The following is a 12,175-nucleotide window of genomic DNA, read 5'->3' on the forward strand; positions in this document are numbered from 1 at the left end:
ATTTTGTGTTATTGTGTCTTTTGTGCTATAACACACGGACTGCAGCGGTTCATGGCGGTGGCTCACCACCACCTTCTCAAGGGCAATTAGGGATGGGCAATAAATGCTGGCCTTGCCAGCGACGCCCAAATCCCATGAACGAATTTTTAAAAAATTCTTCTACGACATCAACAACCTCCCCATAAAATCATCACTTTGTCCACTACATGTGTACTCATTCCTTTGTTACTGGTGAAACAGTCTATCAATAAACTTGTCTTCCTCTCTGACTTCCCTTTAAAATGAACTGTACTTTAAGTGATGTACACAAAAAGTGTTGGAAAAGCATGGCATGTCAGTCGGTATCTGGAAGAGATATTTGAGGTGAGATTTAGCATCAGAAAGCTCCGACCTTATCTCTTTCAGGCGCTAACTGATCTGATGCATGTTTCTGGTATTCATGTTTTTTCGTAGCTCAACTTTAAGTAATTTTTTTTAAAGTGTATATTGTTACATTTTAGACACACAATCAACATGGCTCTCTTTCCTGCTTCATTTTTCTTTATTTGATATTCTCAGCACATTTTCACATAAACATTAGTACCTGCTACTCCTCTGATTCCTAAAAATAAAATTAATAATCTCCCCTGCTGAGTAAAATCTCTCCACAAAGGAAAACATCCCCCAATTTATATTTCCATGACACCCCTGCTGTAATTCTTCCTTTGTTATCGAATTTCTAAAGTTTACTGTCAATGGAGAAAGCCGAGGAAGAGCAATTTCAGTAGAAAGTGCTTTCCTTTTATCTCCGGCTTGGAAGAGATTTCTTCAATTTAGTGATTAATTTTCCTTCCCATGGAGAACTGCTATTTTGGATTCTCACTCGTACACTGAGGCACTCGGATCACTCAACCACTACTACATTTTCAGGTGCCTCTGTTTGACACCCAAGTTCTATGCAAATGTATCATCTTGATCTGTTACTCACCATCAGCCCTTACTTTGTTTCTCTACTAAGACATTTCCAAATTTCCTAAAATTTTAAGAATCTCCTGAATATATGCAGTTTTGAAGCTGAACATATCTATTGTATCTGAAAGTTTCTTGAATAAACCTTCAACTAACTATAACTGAATGCTTCTTACAATACGCTGACCTTACTTACTGAATAGTTGGGCATCCCCAGTGGCTGAGCTGAAAACTGGTGCTGTTGTATTTAACTATACAGACCATGAAAGGTTCAGTCGCTGGTCTGTGCTGTTAGCTGATCTCAGCCAGGGTAGCAGCAAGTGCACTGCAATTGGTCTCTTTGTGCCTTTGTTTCCATTCATGCTCACAATGCACCCCAGTTGAATGGCCTGCTGAGACTCTCCATCAAGGTTGGCGAGAGGCAAGAGGGAGAGGTATGAACGGCCTCTTGGGTGAGGTTTGGAAGGGCTGTCGGAACCCTGGGAATAGGACCAAAGGCAGTTTATACAGTTTGTCCACAAATATTCCCTCAACAATTGCTTGCTTATGGTCAGTACAGGAGATGTATCAGTTAAGCTCAGTTAGTTGCTCTGGGTTTACGAGCCTGACACCAAGACTTGACCATGTAATCTAGGCTGAAAGTGCAGTACTGAAGGAATACTGCATTGTCAGAGGAGCTGTACTTCAGATGAATTGTTAAACTCAGGTCCTGTCTGCTTGCTCAGGTGGGCAATAAAGTTGCGATCTGAAGCTGATGGGGTTGGTGTTCTGGATCAAGTAAGGGCCTTTCTCATCTGATCCTATCTTGTGATGAAATGAATGGAATGAAGAGTTTGTACAAAGAGTAAGGCGCAATATGCATTACATTACAATAGCATGTCACAGTGCACTACATTGCTGCAATATATAAAACCAAAAAATAATGGTGTCGATAATGTTCTTTCTTTGCCATGATAAATCATAAAACAGGATATGTGTTGGAGATCAACAGTGGAGGGTTTACAACACCTAGGGAAAAACCATTTACAAGAAAAAGGCAGGATTAATGGAATCCAGCAATATCATGAATTACTTTTTTTTTAAATGTATCATCTTATCAAGAGAAAGATCTGGAAGATATCTCTCTGCCAGTCACCAATGACAGCCAGCTCCCTTCAGCTATATGAAGGATCCATAATTCATGAGCACCACAGGCAGAAATGAGTTATGACAGTCTTTTACATGAGGGAAAGAACCTCTGGAACCCACTGTCACTGAAATACTCTGCTTATTCTATGGGAGTGAATGATCGCCAGTCTCTTAGCATGGCATTTAAATTAATCTTCCGCTGCTGTGCATGGCTGCTCTTATACGATAATCCACACATGTTTGTTATCACTTGGACTTTTCACTTGTGTGAATTATTAGCCCATTGGAGCAAATTCCAACATCCCTGTATTTGAGTCCTTTTGAATCAGAATTTAATCAACATTTAATTAAATAAAGCACCAGACAAAAATGGAGCGGCAGTCAATGTTCTCACTATCACAGTAATAAATGCTTTCCTGCATCTCTAGCCCTGCTTGCTATACAATATACCCATGGAGTTTCATTTTAACAGCTGCTGTTAATCGTTCATCTCGTCAAGTGACCAAGCGCCCATCATAGTCATGTTGGACGCATGCACATTTCCACAGCTCAAGACAGATTTTACAGCAACATAAACACTCAAATAAAAGTAAACGGTAACCTAATCCCTGGACAATCTACAAAACAATCATATTCGGGGCGGTGCCACAATCAGGGGGGGGGGGGCGGGGGGGTTCATGTGACATTCATCTGGTGTTCACGCTTTGCTCTCACAATCAAAGAACTCGTACACAACCTTGATGGGGAGATGACACAGATTAAATTATTGTTCGTGGACTATGAGAGCAGGAGTATGAGAGAGAAGCTGGAATAATTAATGAAGTCAAGATACAGTCAAGAGAGACTTGACTGCAACATGCACCTTTATGGCTGAGTACTGACATCCAACCACTCTACGTCATTCTGTACTCTGCAATGGTTTCAAATGTCTGGGCATATGGATACAAATTTGTATGCTCACATTGCTAATGCAGCAACTGATTGCTTGGCTATGAAATAATTATGAAGAATTTAAGCAGATTTGGCCATTGCATAAAGTTAATGTATAAAAGTGAAAAGATATCCCTTATGTGTCAGTGCCAATTTCTCCCGAAAATCACAGGTTAATTTTTTGTTAGGCTTAGTTTTGCTGTTCAGTGTATCACATACAAACTAAATAGTGCAACACTGAAGCTCGCTTCATTCAAGACAAACATCTCTCAGAAGCCTTTGTCACATGTAGCAATTGGAACACTTTGGTGATCAAATGACAAGAGCGAAAGGTGAAATCTTCATGAATGCAATTACAGTTAAAAACGGGGCAGAAGGTGCAAATTCTACTCGTCACAAGTGAAAGTGACAAGTTGCAAACGAGCTAACAATCGGAAAATACTTGCAATGGTAAACTACAGCTTTCAGGGCAAGCAATAACACTAGAGGTTATATTAATCACGCTGAGTAAGACAACATTTTCTGTGAAAAAAACTCATCAAATTGGATGATGCTGTTGGTGGGGGGAAGGAATCAACTAAAAAGAAATCATCTTCTAAGCTTTTTACAAATGTTGATGATTGTCAAAAGGTCGACAGGCTTTATCCAAATTGTTCGGTTCTTTTGATAAGTTGTGCTTGTGCTTATCGGGGAACAAAAACAGGATGAATTCAGTAACAAGATTCTGGAACATTCTGTTCTTAACAGCATCAATGCCATATGCATGGAGACAGCCTGTAAAATGTTGACAGATGGGCCTGTATTTTTATAGAGACATGCTTTCAAAAGTGAGTTATATGTGCAGTGATAGGCTATTTATTACTTGCATTTGTCAGGAAGTGTTTGGAACATCTCCAGATTCTCCTGAGAGCCTGATAGGTTTGTTACTTTGCGGCACAATATGTCTGCAATTTCTACGGAGATGCCAGCATTACGGGGATAAGGGTAAGAGTTTTGTCATAGTAACGAATAGCACAGCCCAAAGCCCAAATGCACCACTGCCATGCTAGTGCTACTCTACAAAGGGTGTCTGAATGTCTTCCCTTTTTCATTACTGAGGATAGGGCACATTCATTTCTGCAGGGGAACCCAAGGCAAAGGCTGACCTATCAATGCAGATACACATCATTCTCATCACAAGGTTCTCAGCTATACCCCACTACTTCTGTTCTCAGGCCACTAAGGGCCATGTTATAATGAGGAAGAAGTAACAATACACAGAACAGATGCTACTCATTTAGGTACGAAATTCTTTTCAACATCTGTAGCTAATACAGCAAATTTTGTTTTGTGTACCATTGAGTAGTAGAATCAAAATTCCAACAGCTTGGTTTGAAAGGCAGTTGTGATCAGAATGCAGACAATAAAACAAAAGGCTCGACACATGAGTTGAGAATGTTGGTAGGAGCATCGTTTTGGATTGGCTGTATGGTCACCAGCATAAAAGTGAAGAGGCCCACTAGACCTCAGGATACAAAAATAACAACATGTCATATTTGGGCTCTCTTCCCCTTCACCTCCCCCCCCCCCCGCTTATCCTGATTTGTTCAGCTTGTTGCGAAGCACGTCAAGACCAGTAGAGAAGCCTAAACAATATCATGTAAATAGACTGCTCTTTATAAAGGGCAGTAGCTGGGGAGTGCCAGGGGAGGTAGAAATTACCCCATTTTAAAAGGTTTTAAGTTGAGGCGAATGGTGAATTTTGAATAAAAAGAGGAAAAAAAAGTTGGCTCTCCCTTTTTTTTTGTTCGTTCATGGGATGTGGGCGTCGCTGGTGAGGCCGGCATTTATTGCCCATCCCTAATTGCCCTTGAGAAGGTGGTGGTGAGCCGCCTTCTTGAACCACTGCAGTCTGTGTAGTGAAGGTTCTCCCACAGTGCTGTTAAGGAAGGGAGTTCCAGGATTATGACCCCGTGACGATGAAGGAACAGCGATATATTTCCAAGTCGGGATGGTGTGAGACTTGGAGGGGAACGTGCAGGTGGTGTTGTTCCCATGTGCCTGCTGCTCTTGTCCTTCTAGGTGGTAGAGATTGCGGGTTTGGGAGGTGCTGTTGAAGAAGCCTTGGCGAGTTGCTGCATGCATCCTGTGGATGGTACACACTGCAGCCACAGTGCGCCGGTGGTGAAGGGAGTGAATGTTTAGCATGGTGGATGGGGTGCCAATCAAGCGGGCTGCTTTGTCCTGGATGGTGTCGAGCTTTTTGAGTGTTGTTGGAGCTGCACTTATCCAGGCAAGTGGAGAGTATTCCATCACACTCCTGACTTGTGCCTTGTAGTTGGTGGAAAGGCTTTGGGGAGTCAGGAGGTGAGTCACTCGTCGCAGAATACCCAGCCTCTGACCTGCTCTTGTAGCCATAGTATTTATATGGCTGGTCCAGTTAAGTTTCTGGTCAATGGTGACTTCCAGGATATTGACGGATTCGGCGATGGTAATGCCGTTGAATGTCAAGGGGAGGTGGTTAGACCCTCTCTTGTTGGAGATGGTCATTGCCTGGCACTTGTCTGGTGCGAATGTTACTTGCCACTTATTAGCCCAAGCCTGGACGTTGTCCAGGTCTTGCTGCACGCGGGCTCGGATTGCTTCATTATCTGAGGGGTTGCGAATGGAACTGAACACTGTGCAATCATCAGCGAACATCCCCATTTCTGACCTTATGATAGAGGAAAGGTCATTGATGAAGCAGCTGAAGATGGTTGGGCCTAGGACACTGCCCTGAGGAACTCCTGCAGCAATGCCCTGGGGCTGAGATGATTGGCCTCCAACAACCACTACCATCTTCCTTTTTGCTAGGTATGACTCCAGCCACTGGAGAGTTTTCCCCCAATTCCCATTGACTTCAATTTTACTAGGGCTCCTTGGTGCCACACTCAGTCAAATGCTGCCTACTTAGAGGGGGAAATTTGTCTTTTGGGCGGTGGTGAATCAGCAGCATTGACTTCGATGGGAAAGAAAATCGAGCGGAGTGTAAAACGGGCCGAGGATTCTCGATCGCCTGTTTTCAATTACTGCCCAAGATGTATTTAACCCCCAGTGGGATCAATTTTGAGTTTTGGCCGACCGGCTGGTGGAACACGCCAGCAAGTTGCCCACACTCGAAGCAGCAGTGATTTGATGCAGTGATTTCATTAACATTGGACCAGTGAACTGTGGGGCACCAAACGGGCATCCTGATGCAACTTGCCGTATTGAAACCTACAAAAATTGGGCCGTGCCGGCCGGCAGAAAAGTCAAAGTGCAGAGTGGGGGTGGGGTGGGTTCCCGGGGCGCCACTGGCCTAGATTATTTGTGTGGAGCCCGGAGGAGGACTCCTGTTCCTCCGGGCCCCAAAAATATCAAACTTAGCTTGGCTGGGCATCTTCTCCTCTGTCGTCTGTGGAAATGATCATAGCGTGCACAGCACATGCTCCAACCATTTCCAACCTAAAATGGCAATTGGAGTGCTGGGACTAAAATTTCCATATTGAAATGTGCCTGTCATCTGAAACAGGCAGGCACTTCGGGAGCCCTGTGGAAGGCCCTTTTCAAAATGGCAGCGGCAGCATTGTGGGGTTAATCGGGTGATAACACTACCAACCTCATTTTGAGGCCATTGCCGCCTAGATAATGCCGGGCGATACAAGTTAAAATTGACCCCATAGAGTCTATAATTCCTTCCTTCTATCCTTATAAGTATTTTTTTTGACAGTTTCACAATATCGTATAGCTGCTATAATTGGAAACAATAAAATGCCAATTGGCTAAGTAATGTTTGTAGGCCCGTAGATATAGAAAGGGAAGGGGAAAGGGAGTGGATGGTCATTTTAAAAACAATTAACTAGTTTTTTTTTTACTTACAGGAATCAAGATATTACTTTTCCGACTTGCTGACTTTGTCTAGCACGTCCTCCATTAGTTGGAGTCGCCAAATCAAAGAATTAACATATAATTTGCATAGGACTGAATAATCAGTACGTGAAATGAATTTTACAGTCGCAAATGCACTGAAACTACCACATGAGACCTTTTGAGGGACTTCTGAAAATCTAGCTTTTAATTCCAAAATTCCCAAACTGTAGGCATTTATCTCCATTTACATATTTTACTGAGATTTAATTGAGAATCTCTGAAATATTAAAAGGCCTAATTGGATTGATTCTGAATAATTTCCTCCCTGCACTCCCCCCAAAAAATCACAAAAATCTGAGCAATGTTCAGTAAGTTCATCTTACATTGTAAGAGAATTGAATTTATGTAAAGTGAACTGCAATGGTCCACTTAATGCAAATTTAATCCTCCTGGCTACCACGAGGTAGCATGACATCCATACCTTAGTCTTTCATGTTTGCATGTGCCCTGTCAGATCTCTCTTTCTGCCTGTGCTTAAATGGTACTGAAATTTAAATTGAACTGATTTAAGTCAGATCAAGGTGAGTCTGAATTTGTAGCCTAAATAAAAAGGAGTCCGTACCCATCACCAACACATAAATTACAAATGTCCACAAGGAAGGATTTAACTCAAATAGATGTGGAAACCTTAATTAGGTCATTTTGAATCTTCAGTTCAAGTCTTCGGTGTGATAGAGTGAAATTGCGGTTTATAAAATGAAAATTATTTTATCAAATGTGAGCGATATGTCAAGCAAGCACTTGTGATAATATCTGCATTTCAATATTCACAGAGATGAGGCATTTTTAAACACCAGATCCAAAAATTAAATAGTTGAAGACATGATGAAAATACAACAGGGCCTGAGGGTTTCAAATATTTTTGCATCATGGCGAGGCTACTTAAAAATAGTAAACACTGACTGTCAATCATGGCAGTGCGATTTTAGAGGCTGGTCCAGAAGCAGGAGGAGTCTTCAGTTCCCAGCAATCCTGCACTGCTGGTTGTTTTTGGTAAAACAGTCGGGGGAGAGGATGCTGGGAGCAGAGATTGAGCATAAAATACTATATTTGGCATGATCGTTCCCAGTGATGCAACTGGGGTAGTTAAGAAATAGAGTGTTACTCCATATTGCTGGTGTCGTGCAACATGCAATTTTCTATCTGGAGTAAGTTAAATGTTCAAGAGCTCAACTAATAGTCAATTCAATGCCAATGCACTCTTGTGCAATTTCCCAAGTTATACGCATGGAATGGGCAGTAAAGGTTAGTCATGTTCTGGTCTTTCACACAGTGATGTCTTAAAGGTGAAGTGCTGAAATTTTGAATGCAGTAGTCAAAAAAAATGCCAAAATGGATTTGGCATTCAGTGCTCGAGGTTTTTAATAGGTCGAAGATGATGATGAGCAAAGATGCCAGAGATGTTCATCTGCACAAGAGGCAGTCTAGCTGCACCTGCCAGAATCCACTGAGCTGTGTTTAAATACCCAAGTGTACCAACTAGGGACTGTCAGAAGAGAACTGTCTAAATTTTACCCGGGAAGCAGTAATGGAATTGTGTTGCCTTCTGAAAGCTGACTTGCAGGCATCCTCAATCATAAGGAAAGCACTGCCAGGGTAGTCAAGGTCACAGACACTCAACTTCTGTGCCTCCAGGTTCTTCCAAGCAAGCATCGGGGGAATCTGCAACAGTAATCAGATGCACAGAAGTGTCAGGCAGGTCCTTTGTTTACTAGGGCAAACAGCTTCATCATTTTCCCCTGACAAAGCAACAACAGAATGACAGAGCAATTCTGCACTGCAAAGACCAGGGCCTTATTGATAACACCTATGTGGCCATCCAGGCCCTTCAAAGAGGTCCTGTTGTAAGAGCACCAGTCTGATCATTCACCAGAGAGCTACCCACTGTGCTTAAGATGTCTGCCACTGGGGTAAAGAACACCTTTACCAAAGAGGAGTTGGGTGCATTTTCTGGCAGGTCAGAAGTGCTCCATAGCAGGTGGCCACAAGGAACCCAGAGAAAACATTTTCCAATGTGCATACTTTACCAATATGTTTTACATGAGGTATTGGTGTCTTACCGTGGCTAATTTCTTCAGGTTTGAAAATTTCTTCCTAATTTTGTGCCCATGTCTCTGGGTTGTGTGGTCCCATAGAAATTATTACTCGGCTTCAGGGGGTGAGACGTCATAACATCCAAACACTTGACCATATTATGCATGCTTTAAGACCAGTAGCACTGGTGAATCAGGGTTTTCAGACTAAAGGTATGTTGTATGCGAGTCATTACAGACTGTTCTAGGTGATAAACATCTTGAAATCTCAATGTGGTTAAGACCACACTGGTGTGTTGCACCACTTCCTGTGAGTCACTGATGAATGTTCTCTTGTGGGGTTAGTACCAAACAAAGCAAACCTTCTGTCCTCAACTTCTTGCAGCAGCACCTTAACAGTTGCATCTGTAAACCTAGATGCTGTTCCTTGGCACCCAGTTCATACTAATAGTTCACAAAGTAGAACCTTCCAAAATTATGTACCAGCAAAAACTAAAGGCTCTTCCCTTGAAAATGCTGCTGCGGCCCTTTAAATAGCTGAAGCACCTGATATGCTGTCCCTGAATCACCAACCACCCTATGACTAGTACGTTATGTGCTGGGAGCTTGCTGTGAATATCAAGCTGAAATTCTCCTTATGGCTTAATGGCTAACTATCACCTGGCTGGGGTCAGGGAACTCATACAGATCAGGGGTCCCTGGTTCGATCCCTGTTCTGTGATGAGTTTCCTGTTCTCATTGGTCTCACTTAAACATTAGCTAGGGCACTGCCAGTGGCCTCAGCACTTCTTGGCCAGGGACAGAAAAAATAATCACGGTTGAAGACAGAATCAAGCTACAATTGTGATGCCCTCCATATGCCTCATAGCCTGCTAACACTCACTGTGTTCACACATGAAGAATGGCCACTTAGACGAGCCATCAACGGGTGACAAGTGCCTTTGGAACTGTGCCACAGCAAGACTTCAGGACAGCAGGGGACAAAATTGTAGGATAGGGAGAAATATCTAGCTATCTTACTCAAATACTCACAAGTGGTCCACTCCACAACAGTCTACCCATTCACAATTGTGCTACTCAGCAGAAATCAGTCACTGGGCTAAGATTCCAAAAGTCACTAAACACAGAAGTTATGAAATTAATGTGTCTGAGCTGTATGGATCATTTCATAATGAGAGTTTGGGGAGGGGAGAACAACAAAATCAAAATAACCCTGGCCTCTGCCTTTTGGTTGTAAATTAAATCTGTGTACAGTAATAAAAAGGCAAATCCTTCACAGCATTCATGAAATAGTTATAACCTTTCAAATTTAATTTTAAACAGGCTGGTGTGCAGTCCAGCCTCAGTCTTCATTGGAATCACTAAAAGGATTGTGGGAAAAGGCTCAGGTGAACTGGTATTAATGAGGACAGCATTTGCGTTTTCTAATTCAAAACTGTAACGCAAAAAAAAAAATCTAAAAAAGGTGAGGAATGGAACATTTTCATGCTTTGTCCTTGCACTGTCAGCACTGGGCACTCCCAGATGGATCAACATGCCTTCTGGGCAAACCTGATGACATGCCTGATTTCACCCCAGCAAATGGTAATTGTGCTGATGAAAGGGGGTGATGGTGGTGGGGGGAGGTGCAACAGAGCAAATAATGGACAAGTATTTTTCCTACCCTTCAGTGCTATTAGTAACCTGCCATTTCCAGCCTGGCAAAAACATTACTTGCTACTCAGCACCAAATTGTACCTTTGTACTAAGCTCAGCAAAAACATTATCTTATTTTAAAAGAAACAAATTAAGATAGCAATGCCCCCAGTAAGACAAAGACCCACAAAATTTAAAATTGCTGGCTTAAATATCTTATTTACAAATTCAACATGTAAATAATCATTAGATTCACTATCACTGCTTCACTGTGTGGTAAATTCTCTTTCTTTAGGCAACGCAAGTCGATAAAAATCACAGAGGGAGGTTTAATGCATAAAATTCCTTTGTGTGCTATTTTAATACAATCAACCTGTTAACTTTTACACAGACATATTAACCAATCTGCAACTGGATGAAATGAAAACAACAGAGCAAATAGTCATTTTGTACAGTTGACACAAGATGCCTAGGCGATGTACAAGTTGCACAAAGCTCATGTGAGGCATAAGCAATGGCACAGACCAGTTGAGCTGAATGGCCTGTTTCTGAACTGTACATTGTATGTTATAGCATCAGGCAAGATGAAAAAAAATCAGGCCCAGTGTAAACTCTGAAGAGCACCACCCAATTCACCATATCTTACACCTACTATCCTTGTGGCTCCTAGGAAAACAGACGTCAATGGGAAAACCCTCTAGTGGCTGGGGTCGTGCCACGGGAAGATGGTTTTGGTTATTGGAGGCCAGTCATCGTAGCCCATGATTTTACTGCCAGGGTTAGTCAGGGCAGTGCTCTTGGCTCAATCATCTTCAATTGCCTCAGGTGACCTTCCCTCCATCACAAGGTCAGGAGTGGGGCTTTTGACTGACAATATTACAATGTTCAGCTCCATTCATCTGATAATGGAGCAGCACAACCCAACCTATAGCAGGACCTAATACTTCAATGGAGGATCAAGACTTGAGTTTTCTATGCCACTGTAGGAATATTTTGGGATTCATTTGCAAGTTTAATGGGTATTTGTGTGCTCAGCATTTCAATTTTTTTTGAGGTTAACGTTTGTGCATATCTCTCATGTTCTGATGAAGGGTACACACACCAAAACCTCATGACCTTTTTTTTCCCTTGACAGGTGCTGACTAAACCGTTGCGTATTCCCAGCATTTTCTGTTTTTATTTCAGATCTGATAGACGTTACACATGGCTGGAAACAAGTAAGGAACGGCAATCTTTAGCAGAGAATGGCAAACGTCCATCTAATTTAAAAGCTGGTTGCACATTGTAAAGGACAATAAATCCCAGTGTGTCCAAATTATATTTTGTTGACGAATGAATGAGGAGGCTGGCTGAAACAGCACTTCACTGAAGCAGCTTTTAGCTACACCAATTTGCATGGAAGCACCTTGGCAACAACATCTAAAGTGGTGAGGGTGCCTACAATCTGCAAACAGTTTCAGGCAGAACCCAGCTTCAATAAAACAACAAAAAAAAGTCGACTTATCGATGACTTCAACAGAAAAATGCAATGGGGTGAAATATTGGTAAATAAAATAGCAGGGACAGGCACAGAG

The sequence above is a fragment of the Heptranchias perlo genome, chromosome 28 (assembly GCF_035084215.1).
Source record: "Heptranchias perlo isolate sHepPer1 chromosome 28, sHepPer1.hap1, whole genome shotgun sequence".
NCBI lineage: Eukaryota > Metazoa > Chordata > Chondrichthyes > Hexanchiformes > Hexanchidae > Heptranchias > Heptranchias perlo.